At 43.1% G+C, this 22,296-nt stretch overlaps 1 protein-coding gene across 3 annotated transcripts in view; it reads right to left on the bottom strand.

The window, feature by feature from the left end:
* Window positions 1-21,795, bottom strand: part of Nsd3 (nuclear receptor binding SET domain protein 3) — a 118,067-nt gene extending 96,272 nt beyond the window's left edge. For 2 of the 3 annotated variants that reach the window (NM_001001735.2, NM_001308482.1), the window contains exon 1: window positions 20,660-21,112. The gene's annotated coding sequence lies outside the window, so the exon portion shown is untranslated. Of the gene's footprint in view, window positions 1-20,659; window positions 21,113-21,402 lie in introns of those variants that run through there. The other variant, NM_001308481.1, reaches the window with a different exon arrangement.
* Between the last annotated feature and the right edge of the window lie 501 nt (window positions 21,796-22,296).

The raw sequence follows: 22,296 nt of genomic DNA, 5'->3' as shown, positions 1-22,296 counted from the left end.
GGTTTCAATGTACATGGTAAATGTGCTGAAAACAAAATCTCTTACATTTATCGTTGAGGTCCAGTAATTAAAAGGTGAAGTAGCAGAAAGGGCTAGAACAAAACGATATCTGAACACAGTCACAGAGTCTGCCTGTGTACAAGTAACAGGACTGAGGCAGCATAGCAGAGCAAGGGACAGCCAGGTAAGAAAGATGTGGAAACAACTGTTCACCATGTAGATGAAGACAGGCAGCACTGAACTGGCCATAGTGGCACACAGTTAATTCCAGCACTCAGGGGGCAGAGGCAGGAGGATAGCTGTGAGTTTGAGGCCAGCCTTGTCTACACAAGAAGCTCTAGGATGGCCAAGGCTACACAGAGAGGCCCTATCTCAATGAATGAATGAATGAATGAATGAATGAATAAATGGTGACATCTCATCATACAGATAAATGATACACCATGTAGACTACAGAGCTATTATAAAAGGTAAAACAAAGGCTGAAGAGGTGGCTAGGTGATAAGAGCATGTGATGTGAAAGACCCAGGTTTGATTCCCATCACCCACATGGTGGCTCACTACTTTCTTGGACACCCAACACTCATGTGGTACCTAGATGCACAAGCAGGCAAAATACACATAAAATAATAAAATAAAATTTAAAATCTTGTAAAAGGTAAAACAAGAATATTTAGGAAGAGCAAAAGATTCCCTCTTTCTGATTTTCATTGTCTCTTTGTTTTGTTGGATAGGGTCTCACTATGTGGCCTGACTGGCTTGAACTCTCTATGTAGACCAAGCTGGTCTTGAACCCATAAACATCCACCTCCCTCTGCCTCCTGAGCTTGAATACTAACAGACTGCTTTTCATTCTCTAGGCATTAGTAAGAACCTCTGTTGGGAGCTGGAGATAGATGGCTCAATGGTTAAAAGCACACACTGCTTTTCCAGAGGACCTGAGTTCAATTCCCAGCAACCACATGGTGGCTCACAATCGTGTGTGATGGGATCCAGTGCCTTCTTCTGGTGCGTCTGGAGACAGCTACATATGATCACAGCACTTTCTGGAGGCTGAGGATCAAGGTCAAAGGAACATGGTGGTCTACACAGATAGTTCAGGCCAGCCAGCATTACATAGTAAGATACTGTCTCAAAGAAACAAAACCCAAAGACAATGTAAGACAAATAAGTACTTGAGTCAGTCTGAGTTTTCACTAGAGTGTGACAGTGAGGGCCACAGGTGAGAAGATAAGCTGCAGTCAACGCAGGCTGTGCCTCCTGCTCGCTCTCCCAAGTCTGTCCACTGCCTCCCACTCACTCACTGCTTATGCTGGAAGAGTCCTTACCTTAACCAGAACATGTTTCCTAACTCATGGTGCTATTTCCAGCATTATCCATCTCTGACCATGCTTTACAGCATAAACAGTAAGCAAAAAGACATGTGTGGCTTGACTAAGAAATGTTCCCCCAAGGCTCTTGTATTTCAACACTGGCCCCCAGTTGGTGGCATCAGAGGAGGGTACAGTAGCACCTCAGGGTAGAGAGCACTGCTAGAGAGAGGGCTCTGAGGATTAAAGCCTCGCCGCACTTCCTGCTTGCTCTCTCTGTTTCCTGTCTGGGATATGTCATCAACCAGCTTCCCAGTTTTCTCTCCATGCTTCCCCAACCATCAGGGACAGCTTGCCCTCTGGAACTAAGCCAAAATAAACACCTCCATAAGTTACCTTTGGTCATAGTATTTTACCACACGGGGAAAAATGTAACTTAGGCGGGAAAGATGTGGCTCAGAGGTTAAGAGCATTTGTCGCTCTTGCAAAGGCCTATAGTTGGGCTCCCAGTATCCACATGGTAGCTTACAACCATAGCTCCTGTTTCAAGGGATCAAATACCCTCTTCTGGCCTCTGTGCATACAAGGCATACATACTGCACACATACATACATGCAGGCAAAATACACATATCTCAATAAACAAACAAACAGAGCAGGATTTAACCTTAATAAGCCTTTGTATGCCTCAGAACAAATCAAAAAAGCTGAAGCCCCTGATACTGTGGCACCAGCCTATGTAGTCAGAGACCTGCAGGGTCCCATTTGCCCTCCACCATGTTACCTTTTCTCTCTCAGCCACCACTCAGTCTTATGATTCCATTCAGGTGTTAATACACTCCAAGTGGCCTTAAAATGCCATATCACATGTGCTCTAAGCCAGGTCAAGTCCTCCTCCACTAACAGAGCATTCTACATTTACATTCCATCACAACACTAAATAGTATAGGAAAGAGGTGTGTGTGTGTCTATGTTTTTGTGTGTAAAGTAAGCATGATCTCAAATATCTACACAAGAAAGAACACTAGAATACTTGACTCCATAATTCTGAGCACCCACTGCTGTCAATTACCCTTTCTAGTCTGAGAAGGTCCAGGGAAGACTCATGCCAGCTCCACCTTCCTTCCCATTCTGTTACTACTGTAACGGGAAAGAAACCAAATGTTACAACCCAGCAACCCCTCCCAGCCCCAATCTATTCAGATTTCTCTAATAGCGCAAGTGTTTACTATTAGACACTGAGCTAAGTCTAACAGTAGAGAGGTGAAGACTCAGACAAGGTCCCATAATCCTAGAGCCTACACTATTCGGGAGAAGTCAATACAGGGAACACTGGGGGCAGAGCTCCCAGAGCAGTCCTGATGAGAGCAGCGCTTCCTGTGGAGTGCCTGCATTATGTCAAGTCCTGAGCACTAGAGATAAAAGATAAACAAGACAGACTCAGTCCCTCCTGGCAGTAAATATCCAGGCTAAGACAGTGAAATGTGGGATATCACACACGTCCAGGCTGAGAAGAGCCAAACGGTTCTCTGAAAGCTGACAGTAGATAGCACTTCAAAAAACTTCAATGAAGAATTTTCAGAGCTCCTCAGTATTATAAATACCAAATTGGCTTTTGAAATGTTTTTTCTTGAAATGCTGTGAAATCAAACGAGATGCATTTAATGAAAACGCACCACACAACTGGGGATGGAAGGGTAGGTACCAGAAGCTAAGGGGAGAATGAAGTGTGTTTAGGAACACTGGAGTGAAGATCCACAGCTAACTGCAGCATCTGGCACAGTGCCAATAAATTAATTCTGATAGAAAAACACTAAAGGGACACAGGGCTGGATTAACCATTAAAATATCTTATTACCATTAAGTGTGTTACCGATATGCCACTAGATGCTTGTAACATGAATCACAACTGATGTTACTGGTTTGCTATGTGCACATGCCTGCAGAGACTAGACGCCTTCCTATATTACTCTACCTTTTATCTTTTGAGACAGGGTCTCTCATTGAGCCTGGCTGGCCAATGAGCTCCAAGGAATCCCACCTGTCTACTCCCCAGTTTCAGAGTCACAGGTGAAACTGCTATATCTTGGTCTTGGTTTTTTATGTCGGTACCGAAAATCCAAACTCAAGGCTCCACATTTGTGTGGCAAACACTTTACCAATTGAGCCAGTACCAGGTTTGCTTTTTGTTGTTTGTTTGAGACAGGGTCTCACTACGCAGCTTTGGCTGTCCTAGAACTCACTATATCAGGCTGGCTTTAAGCTCACAGAGTTCTCCTGGCCCTGCCTCCTGAGTATGGAACTAAAGGCATGCACCACCGTGCCTGGGGAGATTTACTTTCTTTCTAAAAGGACTTGTGAAGAAGCTCAGACAGCATCTGCAGCGTTCTCTCATGCTCAGCACAAAGCCCAGCAGCAGGACTCAGGTCGCTAGGAAAACAACTAAGGCTTACCCCAGGCTTTTCAACCTTCCAGTAACTGTAATATGCAATCTTATTTTAGCTGGTTATACTTTCACTAAAAAGATAAAATTCGGGGTGGGGTGGGGTGGGGTGGGGGGGACTGGAGAGATGGCTCAGGAGTTCAGAGAACCCAGGTAACCTCAATTCCTAGCGCCCACATGGTGGTTCATGACTGTCTACAGCTCAAGTGCCAGTGGATCTGATTCCCTCCCATACACATATGTGTAGGCAAAACACCAAAATGTACATAAAAATAAATAAGTAAATTTTAAAAAATAATAAAATCAGAAGGCTTTTACTGACTGCTGAAAACAGGTGCTCTCCACCAACCCTGATGACTGCGCTCAGTCCCTAGAAGCCACATGGAAGAGACAATCAACTACCAAAGGCTAGCCTCCGAGCTCTACTCATGTACAACAGCACGCACATACACATAAATAAATGTAAAAAAAAAAAAAATGCTGAAAACACACAGTATATATGTCATCTAAGAGTCCCTGACTAAAAAGCCTTTTAAAGAAATATTAACTACTTATATAATCTTACATAACCTGATGTTCTCTATCATGCATCTAATAACTACAAGCATATATGAACTTCTGAGAGTGTGCTACAATTCATACTGAGTACATTATGAAGTTCTATCTTCTATATCTGTATATACAACTTTGAGTCACTATTAATGAGATTACCAGAAACTGTCATAATATTATCACTCATAAAAATATTAGAATCTTGACCTCTAGTAAAGTGACCCCCCCCCAAAAAAAGAAAAATGACTTTTTTTTAAAGATTTATTTATTATATGTGTACATTGTAGCTGTCTTCAGACACTCCAGAAGAGGGCATCAGATTTTTGTTAGGAATGGTTGTGAGCCACCATGTGGTTGCTGGGATTTGAACTCAGGACCTTTGGAAGAGCAGTCAGTGTTCTTAACCGCTGAGCAATCTCACCAGCCCCGAAAAATGACTTTTTGATATTAACGACAGATTAATACAAATCTTGTCCTAAACACCAAATATCATATGCATTTGAAGTGTCTTTTGTGCAGCTTCACTGTTGACATACTGGCCAGTTTAGATATCTCAAATTCATGCTTGCTTGTTTGTTTTTTTCCTCAAGACAGTATCTCAGAGATCTTCCTGCCTCTGTTTTTCCCCTCCCAAGAACTAGGATTAAAAGTGTTCGACACCAAGACCAACAAGTTTTGATGTCTTTAACATCCAAAGTAAATTGTGGCAGTACCTTCTATTATGGAAAAGAAGCAACTCTGACAGAAATTCTTGTTAGAGCTACACAGGGTGGCATATGCTTTTAATCTCAGCAGTCAGGAGGGGGAGACAGAGGCAAGCAGATCTCTGTGAGTTTAAGACAGGGCTGTATAGTGAAGCAAACCAGCCAGCAGAAGCCCAGCTGGTGCTGTGTTGCACCCGTGTCTGCATCCCCCATGCCCAGGACCACAGAGGAATCCAGAAGCTGCTGAATGAGTTCAGAGAGCAGGAAACGACCACGCAAATACACGTCCTGTCTCACTCAGCTGGGCCTCAGTCATCACAAGGATGCTATGAACAAAGTGGTGCACGGAGGAGGGGTAGGAAGAACACCGAAGATAACCAACTATGCTGCTGACTTTAAACAGGGAAGGAGGAGCCAGGTATGGTTGTGCACACCTTTAATCCCAGCAGAGGGAGACAGAGACAGGCAGATCTCCATGAGTTTCAGGTCAGTCAGCTACATATAGTGAGACCTTGTTTCAGAAAAATAAGGTGCAAGAGGGAGGCCTGGCAAGGCAGCTCAGCGGTTAGGAGCACTGCTGCTCTTGCACAGGCCCTGGCTTAGCTCCTGGCCTCTATCCAGGAGCTCACCATCATCTCCGACCCCAGTGCCAGGCGACCGGACCCAGGCTTCCTGCCTGCCTGGGCACCGCATGCACATGGGAGACATACATGCAGGGAAAGCACTCACATACAAAAAGAAATCTTTAAAAACCGTGGTGAACTGATGAAAGGCATTGTAGCACTAGCCTCTGGACTCTATATGCACCTACAAGTGAGAGGAACCAACACACATGAACACATACCCAGAGACACACAATTATGAGCAAGTCCCCTCGATTAAAAAAAAAAAACAAAACTCACATTTTATGTAACTGCTTCATCATTTACGAATATATGGAGCTGGAGAGGTGGCCCAGTGACTAAGAGCACTGTGATTTTTGTAGAGGATCTAGGTTCAATTCCCAGCAGCCATATGGTGGCTTACAACCATCTGTAACTCCAACCCCACAGGACTGACACCCTCTTCTGATCTTGAGGAGCAAGTACATGGTAGACAAGAAGACAGACAAATATACAGACACACACACACACACATACACACACACACACACACACACACACACATATATATGCAGACAAAACACTCATGCACATAAAATAATAATTTTTAAAATTTTTTATGGGGGACTAGAGATTTATCTCAGTTGGTAGTTCCTGACTAACACACAGAAAACCCTAGTTTTGAGCCTCAGTAACCTATAAAACTGGGTGTGGTGGCATATATCAATTATCCCAGCACTGGGGAGGTAGAGATAAACGGATCAGAAGTTCCAGGACATTCTTGTCTACATAGTGAGCTCCTGAGGGAGGAAGAAAATAAAAGCAAGTGGCCAGGGATAGGTGAGAAGAGACAAAGTCCTTCTTTCCACACAGATTATGTGGACTGTTTGCTTGGTTTTTAATGTTGCTTTAAGAAAAGGTCTCATGTAACGTGAGCTGTCTTCTAACACAGCTTCTAACTGAAGACGAACTCAAACTTCAGCTCCTTCTGCTTCCACTTCCCAAGTGCAGGGGTTATAAGCATGCACTAGTCCAAAATATACCAACACAAAGGCAAGTGCTTTACAATTAAAGCATTCTATTGTTGCTTCTGAGTTTGAGGCTAGCATGGTATATATACAGAACAGGTTCCAGGACAGCCAGGATTACAGAGAGAAACCCTGATTCAACAAAACAAAACAAAACAAACAAGCAAACAAACAAAAAACAAATTTAAAAAACCATTTTAGCCAGGCAGTGGTGGCTCACACCTTTAATCCCAGCACGTGGGAGGCAGAGGCAGGCAGATTTCTGAGTTCGAGGTCAGCCTGGTCTACAGAGTGAGTTCCAGGACAGCCAGGGCTATATAGAGAAACCCTGTCTTGAAAAACAAACAAACAAACAACAACAACAACAAAAATCATTTTATTGCTTAGCAGTCTATATACTGTTAAGTCTACTAACTAATAGAATTCTATGGGCCACCTTGTCTGGCTTCAGTGGGAGAGGAAGTGCCTAGTCTCACAGAGATTTAAAGTGCCAGAGTGAGGGGATACCCAGAGGGGCCCCCACCTGCTCAGAGGAGAAGGGGAGGGGCATAAGGGAAGGATTGAGGGAGAGAATGACAGGGAAGAAGGCAGTGAGCGGGAATAAGTTAAAAAAATAAATTAATTAAATTAAATTAAATTAAAAAAAAAGATTTCTAGGAGAACTGAAGAGTTGGTTCAGTGGGTAAGAGCACTGGTTGCTCTTGAAGAGGTCCACTGTTCCCAGGACCACATGGTGGCTCACAACTACCGGTAATTCCAGTTCTGGGAGATCTGCTGGCCTCTGCTGGCCTCTGCTGGCCTTTGCTGACCTCTGCTGGCACTGGGCATGCGTGTGACATTCAAACATATATGTAGGCATAGCAACCAAACAAAATAATAAAATAAATGCATTCAAGACCAGCCTGATCTATACAGAAAGAGTTCCAGGACATCTAGGGCTACACAGAGAAACCCTGTCTCAAAACATCAAAAACAAAGCAAAACAAAACAAGTATCCTGGGCTGGAGAAACGGCTCAGTGATTAAGAGTTCACTGTCCTTAGAGAAGAGCAGAGTTCAGATTACAGCCCCCATGTCTGGTGGCTCACAATCTCTCTGGCTCCAGATGCCCTCTTCTGGCCTATTCAGCATCTTCATACACATCTCCACACAAAGACATAGAACGCACACAATACAAACTTTTAAAGTCTTTAAAACTCTAGGGGGAAAAAAGCAGCAGCAGCAGCAGCAGCCAATCCTTAGCTGCTGTTGGTGGTGCGTGGCTGGGTGGCTGTAGTCAGAAGTTCACACAGAGCAAGTTTGGGGGCAGCCTGGGCTGGAGACCCTACCTCAAAGGGAAATTCAATTCTTTCGACCACCTCAAAGCACGACTGTCCTCCAAACGACCTCATGAAAATCTTAACATGCTTATGGAAATGAGGTTAGTCATGAACTTTGAAGAAATGGGCAAATACTGTGATGCAAGAAAGAAATCAGCCTGGCATGGTGCCACACACCTTTAATCCCAGCACTCAGGAAGCAGAGGCAAGTGAATCTCTGTGAGTTCAAAGCCAGTCTGGTCTACATGGAGACATTGTATCTCAAAGAAAAAAAGAAAAAAGAAAAAAGAAAAAGGAGAAGAAGAAGAAGAAGAAGAAGAAGAAGAAGAAGAAGAAGAAGAAGAAGAAGAAGAAGAAGAAGAAGAAGAAGAAGAAGAAGAAGAGGAGAACAAGAAGAAGGAGAAAGGGAAGGAAGGAAGGAACAAAGGAAGGAAGGAAAAAGAAGGGCAATCACCTACATGAACATTTAAGCAATCATACTCATGCTAAGTGACAGGTGAACCCAGAGACAAGCAGAATGTTCAGAGTAGAAGCACGTACTGGTAATATTGGCTTACAACCATGTAACTTGAATTGTGAGTCAGGAGATTTTCAAAGGGCTTTATTTGGCTTGTATGGGTGACTTGCCTGCATGGGTGTCTGTGCATCATGTGCATGCCTGGTACCCTCAGAAACCAGAAGGTATTGGGTTCCCTGGAACTGGAGCTACAGACAGCTGAGGCTCACCAAGTGCGTGCTGGGAATCACACCCAGGTCGTAACCACGGAGCTATCGAACTCATTTACTGTCTGAGATGTGGAGATTAAACCAAGTGATGCTATACCTGAAATGACACCAAAGAGTGAAAGGAGATGCCATCCCTCTGGATGTCTATAGATAAATGTATAGCTTAGGCTTTTATTTTGACATTGGTTTAACTTTAAGTCTCAATAGTCTTAACATTATTTAATGACTTTCACTTGTAACATCAAACATTAAATGAAATTTACATCCAATGCTTAGATATATAAGCTTTTACAGATATAAAATCACCATGACTTCACGACATTTTCTCAGTAAGCAAAGCATGTCCAGAAATGTATATTTTTTTTCTAATTTTCCTTTTTACATTTTCAAAAGTATAAACAGAACAAACAACATTTTTAAGTATAACTGTGCTGCTCCATAATCTGGTTAGCTGTGTTGCTGTTACCTTAAGTATCTCCTAAAATTTCCACTTTAAATTTCCCACTTACAGTGTGCTACAGTCCTGTAATGTAGCACTCAGAATTTGGAGGCTAGCCTAGACTACAATGGTGAAACCACCACCACCACCACCCCATCTCAAACAAATCAAGGTGTTAGAAAAAAATTGATTCTCAAAGAGATTAAAGTATCCTGTGTCAGGATAGTGACTTGCATGACATGGAACATAATTAATTAATTAATGAGAAAAATTTAAACCTACGTTGTATTTCACGTATCCATAAACCCTGTTATTAAATTCAATCTGTTTTCACTTGATTATCATTTCATTAAATTATTCAGCATTTTAGATTATAGGTCAGTTTTTTCCTGACTAAACCACATTACTGCTTGACCACCTTGTAACAATACAATGATTACTAATTAAATGCTGTTTCCCTATTCTCCCAGTTTCACCTCCACAGTTCTTACTTTGTTCTTGACTATACCAAACAACAACAAACATGGTTACCACTTCAAGATGTATATTAGATTTTTGTCCAGTTTCTTACCACAAGGGTACTGGCTCATACCAAAAGTTACTACAAAGTAAGCTATTTCTTTAAAAAAAAAAATCTATTGTATGTGCATGTGTGTGCACCCGAGTGTGTTATATATGCTGTGTGTGTAACACACGGGTACAGGATCCCCTAGAACTGGGTTATACAAGCGATTGTGAGCCATGTGAGCATTAGAGAGCAAACTTAGGTCCTCTGCAAGAGCAGTAAGCACTCTTAAGCACTGAGCCATCTCTCTGGCCCCAAACTAAGCCAACCTCTCTATCAGTCACCTTGCTCTACTCTCTTTGAAATCAAGTAAATGATAATAAGATAGTTTCTGAAATTAGTTCTTAAGAGATTTATTTTTATATCTTTTGAGACGGTCTCACAATGTAGCCTTGAGGATCCTGGAACCATGTAGACCAGGCTGGCCTTGAACTCACAGAGAACCCCTGCCTCAGCCTCCCGAATCTAGGATTAAAAGTGAGTCACCACATCCAGTTGGTTCTTAGGTTTTATAAATGTTCAAATTTTACTTTCTTATACTTTGGATTCTCTGTTAGCCTCAAGTAAAAAAAATAATTATGACAAAAATAATAGGCATTTTAAGGTATACTGTATCAAACTAAAACCTGTAACTAAGTTTTTATTTTTGTTTTGTTTTGTTTTAAAGATTTATTTATTTATTATATGTAAGTACATTGTAGCTGTCTTCAGACACTCCAGAAGAGGGAGTCAGATCTCGTTACCGATGGTTGTGAGCCACCACGTGGTTGCTGGGATTTGAACTCTGGACCTTCAGAAGAGCAGTCGGGTGCTCTTACCCACTGAGCCATCTCACCAGCCCGTAACTAAGTTTTTAATAACCTCTAAAGATACTTGGGTGTTTTCTGGAGTTTTGTTTTGTTTTCTGTTTTGCTTCACTAGTTTTATAACTTCAGGATGTCAAGCTCATTCTATCCAAGCTTTTCATCACGTACTTGCTTCATCAGAACACTAAGCACTGGTGCAGTTCGACGCATGATGTTACCGTAACTACAGTGAAAGTAAGTTTGGACTGGAAGTTAACTTCTTGTTCATACTTGTACTAACATGAATCTCTTACTGAGAACACCCACACAGCCTATGCAAAGATGCTGCTCCAACATTTCTTAACTTCTGTTGAGGCAGCCAAGTGAGTTCATTTCTTCATCTACTAAACATGCAATTAAAGACAACCTCATTTGCAGACAACCTTTTCTTCCTTCCTTCCCTTTTCCTTCTTCTTCTCTTTTTAAAGCTGAAAATCAAATCTAGGGCCTCTTTATATATAGAAAAGTATTCTACTCCTGAGCCTCACCCTCAACCTCTACTTCTTTATTTCTGTTTTTAGGGAGTGTGAATTACCAAGTACATGCTTACTTGGTGCTAAAGTCTGGTACTTTAACACTTCAGTTTAAAGTTCTACAACTCTAAGTACTCTTTTCTATTCATCAACAAAAGCATTAACCTTCCATGGTAAGGTAAAATGGTGGTAGGAACTCAGATCTCAACATAGGCCTTTCAAGTCCAGTGCCCACCCAATCTAAGAGGAGGGAGTTGGAGAGGTGACTCTGTGGTTGACAGCACCTGCTGCACAACCATGACTTTAGATCACAGCACCCACATAACAAGCTAGGCGTGGTCTCACAAATGTGTGTTTGCAACCCCAGTCCTGTGGGGGCAGACACAGGAAGATACTGAAGGCTTGTTGGCTAATAGCCTAGTAGGAAAAAAGAATACAAGCCCCAGATACAGGGAGAGACCCTGCTTTAGAAGAAACAGGTAGGGAGTAGTAGAGGAAGATACCCAGCAACTCTGTGCTTATGCACATAAGTGCATACACACATGCGCACAGACCAACCCCCCAATACACACACAGTTTGCTAAACTGGCTCAAAGTAAACACACCTGCAGAACAAATACTAGGAAAAAGGTCAGTTTAGATCAAAGCAAATCTTACAGTGAAATAGGTGGGTAGAACACACTGTCCATCGTACATTTTTAAAAATAAGGTGATTATAAATCAAATCTGAATCAAAACACTTTACTTTGCTCATTTAATTGCTTATCTCTGTGTAGATCGGAGGCAGAAACATGCACGTACCACAGCACTTCTGTAGAGGTCACAGGACAACTGAGGAAAATCCGTTGCTCCTTTTCACCATGTGGAATTCCAGGGATTGAACTCAAGTTATCAGGCTGGGTGGAAAATACCTTTACCCTATAAGCCAGCTACTCAGGCTTGTTTTTCCAGAGACAGGGTCTCACTGTGTAGTCTTTGTTGGCCTGAGCCCACTGTGTAGACCAAACTGCTAGCCAAACAGCTCACAGATATCTGCCTGCTTCTGCCTCCTGAGTACACCACCATTACCCTGCACCTGTACACATTTAATCCCAGCACTGGGGTGTGTGTGTGTGTGTGTGTGTGTGTGTGTGTGTGCATGCGCACGTACCAAGGCAGGCAGATCTCTGTGAATTCTAGGTCAGTCTGGTCTACAGAGGGAGTTCCAGGACAGCCAGGGCTACACAGAGAAACCAAAAATGTGTAGACCAGCAGGGCGTAGTGGTGCATACCTTTAATCCCAGCACTTAGGAGGCAGAGGCAGGTGGATTTCTGAGTTCGAGGCCAGCCTGGTCTACAAAGTGAGTTCCAGGACAGCCAGGGCTATAGAGAAACCCTGTCTCAAAAAAAAAAAAAAAAAAAAAAATGTGTGGACCACTATGTCCTGCCAGCATTCCTTTTGTTTGTTTGTTTGTTTGTTTGTTTGTTTGTTAAGACATGCTCTTCCTAAAATGCCCAAGCTGGGCTCAGTCAGATCCTATAGTCAAGGAAGGGATCCTTCTGTCTTTGACTTCAAAGTATCTAGAACTATGGCAAACAGCACTTCACCTGCACTTGGAGAGCAGAGAGAGGACAGAGTTCCAGGACAACCAGGGTTACATACACCAAGAAACCCTGTCTCAGAAAAGATAAATGTGCCTTTGATGCCAACACTGTGGAGGCAGAGGCAGGAGGATCAGCCTGGTCTACTGAACCAGCTCTAGGACAGCCAGCCCTAAAGGCACAAACCCTGCCTCAAAACAAACAAACAAACAAACAAACAAATAAGCAAGCAAGCAAGCTGACTTGCCGTAAGAGCCAGCCAACTGACCTACTTATCTGAACACATCTCTGTGGACATTCAGCAAAAGCTGGCAGTGCTGATGCCATATCACCAGTCTGAAGAGCAAGGAAAGCCCTTATGGTCCACAGAATTGACTAGAATATTGCAATGTTGAAAAGCTATTAAAACTTCAAGTTAAAAGTTCACTAGTTCTAAGAACTACAAAAGTAAACTGAATGTCATTTTCTTTGAAGGGCTATAGCAAACAATATCAGGTCAAGAATGTCACCAAAAAGCATTCCAAGTGCAAGAAATAAACAAAAATTTCGGCTCGCTGGGCAGTGGTGGCACACGCCTTTAATCCCAGCATTAAAAAAATAATAATTTTAGGCTGAAGAGATGGCACAGCTGCTCTTCCGGAGGATCAAGGTTCAATTCCCAGCACCTACATGGTAGTTCACACCTGTCTGTTCTAGGGAACCCAACGTCCTCACACAGACACATATGTAAGCAAAATGATCAATGCACATAAAATTGAAAAATAAATTTTGAAGTAGTAATTTGGAAGTAGACTGAAATCCAAAAAAATTAATTTATGTTAGATGATTAGTCTTTTTAGTCTTAGGCATTGGGGAAATTTCAAAATCTCCCATTATTGAGGTAAATAATTACTGTGCTTTCAGATTAATTTTAACAAATGGAGTTATGGTGTGGGTATTTATAAAACAACCAAAAAGGCACCATGTAAAATGTTATCATACAGCTTAAATACAAACTATAATGTACATAATTCTTTTTCATTTTCCCATTTGCTTTCTCAACATATCTTAATGATGACTGAGATCCACATCTAGGGCAGCTTTGGGGATGAATGTCTGCAAACCCCAGCACTGCCAGACTCCTCCATATGACGGGCTGAGGCCAGCCTGTCTCAGATAGAAAGGAAATAAATAGATAAATAGATAAATAAATAAAAGATCCAGATCTAGTTCCGTGTAGTGTTGCCTGCCTATAGAAGATCTTGGGAAGTAGAGGCAAAGGGTTAACTGTTCAAGGTCACTCCCTGTTACGTAGGGAGTTCACTGGAAGCCAGCCTGGGTTACTGGAGACCCCATCTTCAAAACCAAAACCAAACAAACAAAACAAAGCCCTGACTATAATTTTTAGGTAAGCTAAGAGCCCTCTTTCAGTCTTGTTAATGGCAGATGTACCAGAGGACTAACAACACACATCCTGTAACAACATTATCTCACTCACAAAATGTTAGATACGTTTTTTTACTTTTTCATGTCACACTATATAGGTATTATACATACCATAGCATTTAAGGAACTTACTATATGTATTTCCTAAGGTTGACAGTAAAACTGAAAATGAAACTGTAAGCTTTTTAAAAATACTAGCAGCCAGTTTGTTCAAAGGGTCAGATGCTGCCTAAACAGCCTGACTGCCAGAACTGACTGACTGACTGACTACGGAAGGACAGAAAACAGACAGACAGATAGACACACACACACACACACACCCTGCAAGGGTTCCTCTGATCCCACATACAACCGCACCTGCACAGATAAACACTCACACAAGAGCGACATTTTAAAAAATTAGGGCACTTTAGGACATTTAGCTGGTAAATCTTTTCATTTTTTAAAATTAAATTCATTTGTGTCTGTGTAGTTCAGAGGACAACTTGCAGGAGTCAGTTCTCTCTTGCCACCATTTAGGTCCAAGGGATCTAATTGGGGTGGCATCAGACTTGGTGGCTAGAGCCTTTACCTGCTGAGCCATCTCAGCCACAGGCCCCATCTTATAAATATTTATGAAAAGATTATTCTAAAGAACTAAAGCTCATTAGTTATTTAAAATCTCAAAAGGCAGATGTGTTTTTAACAAAAAATAAACCATTTGAGTTGCTTCTTCAAAAATACTTTTTTCTCTAAATTAAAATTAAAAACAGGATTGCAGTGAAAAATAGATTTTTGTGAATAACAACTTCTAAAGCTTTTAAAGCTTTAATAACTTTAATTTCTTGGGACTGGCTTGCTTGTCACTATGGGGTAGTGTGCATATAAGACTTTTATTTGGAATCATAGAATATATATATATATATATATATATATATGTCTAGATTCACTTAGAATTATTTCAAGATTCATCCATGGTATGTTTATAATTTATTCCTTTTTAAATATTATCAGTACATGTAGCACAGTATATATGTAACACAGTAGGAGTGGGGGGTGAGCTACAAACACATGCGATGTTTTCTGAGATAGTCTGTTTTTATCAGGTTGCCCTCAAACCTGAATTCCTCCTAAGTGGTGGGATTCTAGGTTTTACCACTTTTGGCTTCATATTTAACAACACTTCTTGATAATTACCCATTTCTGGACTCTAGTCCACTCATCTAACTTTATGCCAATAAAATATAATCGCTGTGGCTTTTTATAACCTTTGAGAAAAGGTAGGGTAAGTCCAGGCTGAAGAGATGGCTCAGCAGTTAAGACACTTAGCTGCTGCTCCAGAGGATCTGGTTCAGTTCTCAGCACTCGCATGGAGACTAACAACTGTTCGTAACTCCAGTCTCAGGACACCCATCATCATCTGCCCTCCATGGGCCCTGCACATACAAAGTTCACAGACATACATTCAGGCAAATGTGCATACACATAAAATTGAAATCTCCAAAAAAAATTTTAAAAATAATAATTTTAATATCTTTTGTGTCTACAACAGGTGAGACTCTCGTTTTGTTTTTTGTTTGTTTGTTTTTAATTTTTTTATTAGCTATTTTCCTCATTTACATTTCCAATGCTATCCCAAAAGTCCCCCATACGGTCCCCCCACCATTCCCCTACCCACCCTCGTTTTGTTTTAAGAGACTCAATAAGTTCAGCATAGTGACACAAAACTGTAATGCTAGCAGATGAGAGGTTAAGGTAGAGAAAGTCACGAGTTAAGGATGCTGGCCTAGGCTACACAGTGAGTTCAAGTGAATCATTTCATATAAATTTGAGGTAACCTATTTTTTTTTATAGGAAAACATAATTAAGTAAATCAACAGTGTCTCCTGAGATGTTTTTTATTTTTTTTTATTTTGAGACAGGGTCTCTTTATATAGCCCTGGCTGTCCTGGAACTCACTCACTATGCAGACCAGGCTGGCCTCAAACTCATAGAGATCCACCCACCTCCACCTCCAAAGGACTGGGATTAAAAGCATGAAGCACCATGTCCAACCTGAAATGTTTTAAAACTATTGTTTTTAATTAGGTATTTTTCAGCTCATTAAAAAAAAAAAAAAAAGGGAGAAGAAGAAGAAGAGAAGGAGAAGGAGGAGTAAGAGGAGGAGGAGGAAAAGAAGTAGGAGAAGAAGGAGGAGGAAGAGGAGGAGGAGGAGGAGGAGGAGGAGGAGGAGGAGGAGGAGGAGAAGGAGAAGGAGAAGGAGAAGGAGAAGGAGAAGGAGAAGGAGAAGGAGAAGGAGAAGGAGAAGGAGAAGGAGAAGGAGAAGGAGAAGAAGAAGAAGAAGAAGAAGTCGTCGTCACCAGTGTCTCAATTTTACTCTGGGGCCAGGGCTGGGTTACTGATATTTTTCTCCCTCATTGCTAACTATCTCATTGACAATTTTATTATGAGGGGGGAAATTTTGCCAACACCTATTCCATTACACCAAACACAAACTCCAAGATAGGCTGGATATAATCCAGTCACACATAAAAACACTCTGCCCATATGCTGCTTGTCAGAGAATGAAAAACACCTCAGCAGGACGGCTTGCCTCATTGCAACTCCCTGGAACTGGGTATACCACCCTGCCTGGCCTCAGCACATCCCACTCACCTTGAGCTTGAAAGAACAGCTCAAATACGTTCATAGTAAGGAAGTAAAGTAACATGGTCTTGAGATCCAAGAAGTAACCAGTTTGGCACCAAAGCCTTGCTTGTACTTAACTTCTATAGACCTCAGGGTTTTTTTCTCTTCTGTAAAATAAGTTCGATTGGAGCATTTATCTTCCATTCAAACAAACCGCTAGGAATGTAGGCAAAATCATTCTTATAACAGAAAAAAAAGAGTTTGATTTAGCTGGACCTTTAATTAGTCACAGCACTCAGGAGGCAGAGGCAAGATGGCTGTGACTACAGGCCCAGCCAGAGCTACTTAACAGAGATCCTGCCTCAAAAACAAAAAACAAAAATGATCAAACAAAGGGTTAGTTAAAGTTGTAGTATTCTACCTGATTCTCAAATAAAAGTTAGAGGCCCACATGCCTGCTAAGTAAAACGAAACACTAGTCAGAGCTGGCTGTGTACACAGAATCTCAAACACATGGAAGACTAAAGCAAGAAGACAACAACTCCAAATAAAGTAAGAAAGGCCAAGGTTTAGCTCTACACAGACCTGGGTTCTAGAATTAGTGTGAGTCCATTCTATGGATCTAAGTAAATCCACAGAAACTGTTGAGGACACTCAGGACACTTCTAACTAGTTACACTGGTGTACTGGGGACACTAATCTTTTGAAATATTTTAAAATAACAGGCATGTGTTATTTTTATGTTATATTAGAAGAAGCTAACAGAAACAATTCGCTTCTCTGGGTTCTATAACTTAAAAGACCTACACTCAAATACCAGCTTTGTTATTTAAATATTTAATAACATTTGTAATGTTATCTAACCTTTTTTTCCATTTGCAAAAAGCAGTTAAAAATGAAGTCTTAGAAAACTGCTGGGAAAATAAAAAAAAAAAAAGGAATTTTACATGCAGGACACTTAGCACAGTATACGGCAAGGGGGTAACTATTAGCTGTTTCTTTACATTATGATTATTATTTAAAATTCCAGAAGCTATTGTCTTTAGAGTCACTTTGGAGAGTTGGGCCAAAAATAACCATTTTGTGGGCAATAAGTTTCCTTCATTCCAAACTCTTTTAATCTAATCATTACAAGACCAACTGTTAATTTGTCACTCAAAATAAAAGGAGGGGGGAGTGGCGGGGAGAGGGATGTAGTATAGTTGTTCCCTAGGTGGGACTCCAAGCACTCCATAACCCAGGCAATGCTAGCACGTATCAGCATGCTCAGAAGATGGACGCATAATCAGGAGTTCAAGGTCAGCCTCAGCTATATTGAAAGCTTGAGGCCAGAATGGGATATATGAGACCCTGTCTCAATAAATAATTTTTTAAAAAAGGTATCAGGGTTAGAGAGACAGCTCAGTGGTTAAAAGCACTGGCTGCTCTTCCAGAACTTGGGTTCAATTCCCAGAACCCATATGGTAGCTTACAGCCATCCATAATTCTCATTCCAGGGGACCTGATGCGCTCTTCTGACGTCCACATGTGGCACACAGACATACATATATACATACAGGTAAGAACACTCAGACACTAAGGAAAATAATTTTTAAAAGTGTTTTTAAACATCATGTGGGCAGATGATGAGCACAGCAGCAACCACAGCAGATTTGGGTTTCAAGTGTTTGATAAATACAGTAGCCTTCCTCACTGAATGGATACCTGTCCAAGGAACCCAGACACAACACTCTAAGAGGGCTCATTCAAGCTTCCAAATAGATACTCTCTGCTGTAATATACAGTTGCTCATTTTCCTAAAAGTGATGGCACTGACAGTCAATGAAAGTAAGTCTACTAGCTACAAATAATATGTCAACCAGGAGAGCAATACAAATAAAATATCTCTACAAATTAGATAAATTCCACATACATGCTGAATGACTTTGAATAAAATTTATCTTTAGAATTAAAAAAAAAAACAAAAAAACTTCTTTCAGGCTATATATTATCAACCAAAATACACCAAGTTATAAATCTGACATTTATTCAAAGTCTAATCTCAGATAGTACCATTCCAACAACATTAAATTTAAGTTTTCCACCAAACTCTACAAAAACTGAGAGAACATTACTATTAAGATTTGTATGTAGTACAAATGGACCAAGCCCACTGTATAGTTAGCAGGCCTTGCTGGTGTTAGAAAACAGTTTCAATACTAACACATGGCTAAAGTTTGGATGACCATAATTACAATTATTTTAAGTAAGGTGAATACTGAATCCTTTTCAATATGAATAGAAAATAAATTTCACCCAATACCAATTTATCTACTTTGTCAGGACTTAGACCCTTAGTCTAAATTTAGATCACACAAGTAGTTAGATTTGAATGCATTAAAGAATTACTGGCGCTTTCCTGGGAGTGACAGAACTTCCCCTCCACCCACCCCTCAAAAGCTGACAACTCAGTGAGGATCTAAGGACTACATGCCTACTTCACAGATCACGCTGCTGAACTGGCATTTGGAGACTGTATTGAACTAGCTACATGAAAGCAAAGGGAAGAGAGGGGAAAAGCTAATAAAAAAGCATTATTCATAACAACATGCATATCACCTGGAACATTTCTAATTTTCCAAGACCCTAAGTCCAGCAAGCAGATGAGCTACAACAGGCTGATCTTCCCCACCCCTTTCTCAACGCGCCCCAAGTAAAATAACCAATGCAGTTTCCTTGTTTACTTAAAGAATTGGAAAAAAAAAATGTTGACTTGCTTCTGAGGTGTCGGAAACCAATCAATATTTAAGACTTTTCACAATCAAGCTTGAAATATGATAGCAATGATTTCTTCAGTTAGTTTTTTTTAAAAATCTAATTTTAAATTTATAAAAAAGGGTGAAAATGTACACTGCGGTTTATCAGTATGCCTTTTTTTGCAACTAGAAGGAAAGGGGGAAAGAAAGGAAGAGGCAGCAAAACACACAAGATGGGAAACATCGCCGCGTCCTTCCGTGGTTATGAGTAATTGCAAATGACCCAAGAGGTAAGAGAAGTTCATGAGTAGAAGGGGAGGTGTAACAATGTGAACTGCCGGTTCCAGATTCACGCAGATGTCGGAGAGGAAAAGGAATTTATTTACACTGCAGTGCCGGGTAACAAACATGGCTGCCCCTGCCCCCTTTAAATCTGAATAGTCTTTACTCCCTCACCAAAACCATCAAATTATGGCCATGTCTTTCCCTGCCTCCCTACCATAACACAAACACATCTCCTCTTCTCTCAGAACAGTAACACCCACACCTCCCTCATTTCACAACAATCACAACCCCATAACCACTAGCTTCTCTATTTCTCTAGCCTTGAAATACAAGACAGAATACACACAAACATAGGAACAAAAGGCTTTCCCTTCTAACACTTCAATAATCCCCATCCTTTTCCTCACACTCTGTGACGCCTGGTCGATAATTCTCATCCTTTCCAACACTCAGCTAATGTCCTTCCCTAGCCCAATCGTATGTCTTTCAGTTTCCTGCGTCTATTTCCTATCCTGCTCTTGCATCCTGACACAATCATTTTTCATCCCTATTTCCTAATCTTATCTTTTCCTCCACTTTGATTCACTAGTTTCTCTCCTTGATTCCCAGAAGAAGCCTCGATTCTCCATCACCCCTATCCCTTTCCCCCCAACTCTTCTAGTTTCCACACTCCATTCCAGACCTATCCTCATTTGCATTAGGTCTCTAATGTCCAAATCTAACTCTTCTCTTTTCCTACCCCTCCCCCGTTTCCATCCTTATCCCCGCCCCCATCCCACCTCTACTCCCAATTCCCAGCTCAGCACCACTACATCATATCCCAAGCCTACCTGCCCCACCTCCCAATTCCTTCCACACCCACCTTACCATCTGCTCTTCCTTCCCAGAACCCTTTCAGGCCATCCGCGGCCCCTTCTCTTCCAGGGTCTCACTCCTTATGGGTGCCTGGGTCTTAGGTCGCCCCCACCCCAAGGAGCCTCCTCAGCCCTGACGCGCAACACACACATACACAAGCACTTTACCTTCAGTTTGTTCCATTCTAACCCCCCTGCCGTGTCAGTGCGATCACAGGAGAGACACCGAGGCCCGAAGTGGGGCTGGGTTGCCGGCAGCTGCCGGGACCGCGGGCGCAGGAGACGGAACCGAGCTAGGCCGCATGAAATCCTCGGACTAGATTTCCCCCGCGCCGAGCACCCCTGCCATGGCGGCCGGCACTGAGGACGGCCACGGCCCGGCCGGCCGGGCTCGTTTTGCGGGCAGACGGAAGGCTGCGGGCGACGCGGAGCGAAGGGGAGGCGGCCGGACGGGGGTCGCCGCGTAGCTGCTGGTGCCGGAGAGGAGCCGGAGGCTGGCGGCCCCGAAGGGCAGCAGGGTCCCAGGGTTCTGATCGAAAGCTGCACACCTCTCCCAGCAGACACCCGGCAACCCAGCCCCGGTCTCGGCCTCCGTCCGGATCTCCGCGCCGCCAGCTCCCGCCGCCGTCGCCGCCGCCGCCGCCGCCTCCGCGCACAAAGCCCCCCCGCCCCGTTCGGCGCCGCCGCCGCCAAATCCTAGGTCTCCTATTGGCTACTGGCCGCGGCGCCTGCCGGGAAATGCAGTCCGGAGCTCGGCGCTGAGAGCGAAGGAGGAAGAGGCTCGTCAGCCGCGGAGAGGAGGGGCGCGCGAGAGTCTGGAGCAGACGCGAGACCGCAGGCGATGAGGCAGAGGGACAGGAAGGGCTGGTGCGGAGGGGCAGCCAGGTCGGGCCTGCGAGGCTAATACTTACTAAACGGCAGCACGTACTAGACGCCATATGGTACTCGAGTGGCCCTGCGCTACCATTCCTAGATGTTAGGAAGAACCTGATGACCGGTACGCGGTGACGCAGACCGGGGAGTGCCCGGGAGTCACTGACAGCCTGACAGCTGTCAGCAGAGCGCCCTGGCCCCGGCGTCCCAGACACGGGCCAGCACGTTAGGACGACAGCCCGAGCCGGGGCAGTCTCCTTCCCCGGGAGAGAGACCGGTAGCCGCCAGTGTGCCCGGGGGTTGCCGGGCAGTCCGCGTCCAGCAACAGAAGGCACCCCGATCTCCCGGGCAGCCACTGGACCCGGTTGCCCTCTTCCTGCCCGCACCGGGGTACAGAGGCTTGTGGGTAGCCGGGAGGACGTCAGCGCGACTGCATCCCGGGCCGCGGGCCACAGCGAGGACTGCGGGCGGGTCACGTGCCCCGGCCCTGCGCTGCTCCGGGCCAGAGCTCCGCACTGAGTGACGTGGGGATATTTGTCCCAGAGCGATCACCGGAGAGTGAGAGGAAGGGAGGCAGTCCTCTGCAAACCCCTTGCCCTTCCCATTCTAGGAAATACGAGTGATCCAGTGACAGGGCCGGGTAAACAGTCTTGAAGGGGTGTGCAGATGTAGTTTCTTGGGGCCTGGTAATTACTTAGAAGGTCCAACCCAGAAACGAGAACTTACAAAGGAAACATACGTAGCCATCAAATGAGGAAACCGATACACTCTTGCTTTCTGTTCTGAGAATTACCGAACCCTGTCACTACAAAGTGTCAACCTCCAGTCGGGCGTGGTGGTGCACGCCTTTTATCACAGCACTCCGGAGGCAGATTTCTGAGTTCGAGGCCAGCCTGGTCTACAAAGTGAGTTCCAGGACAGCCAGGGCTATA

The sequence above is a fragment of the Mus musculus genome, chromosome 8, assembly GCF_000001635.26.
Source record: "Mus musculus strain C57BL/6J chromosome 8, GRCm38.p6 C57BL/6J".
Lineage (NCBI taxonomy): Eukaryota > Metazoa > Chordata > Mammalia > Rodentia > Muridae > Mus > Mus musculus.
The sequence above is the reverse complement of the archived record's forward strand: the minus strand, read 5'-3'. Positions and strand labels throughout refer to the sequence as shown.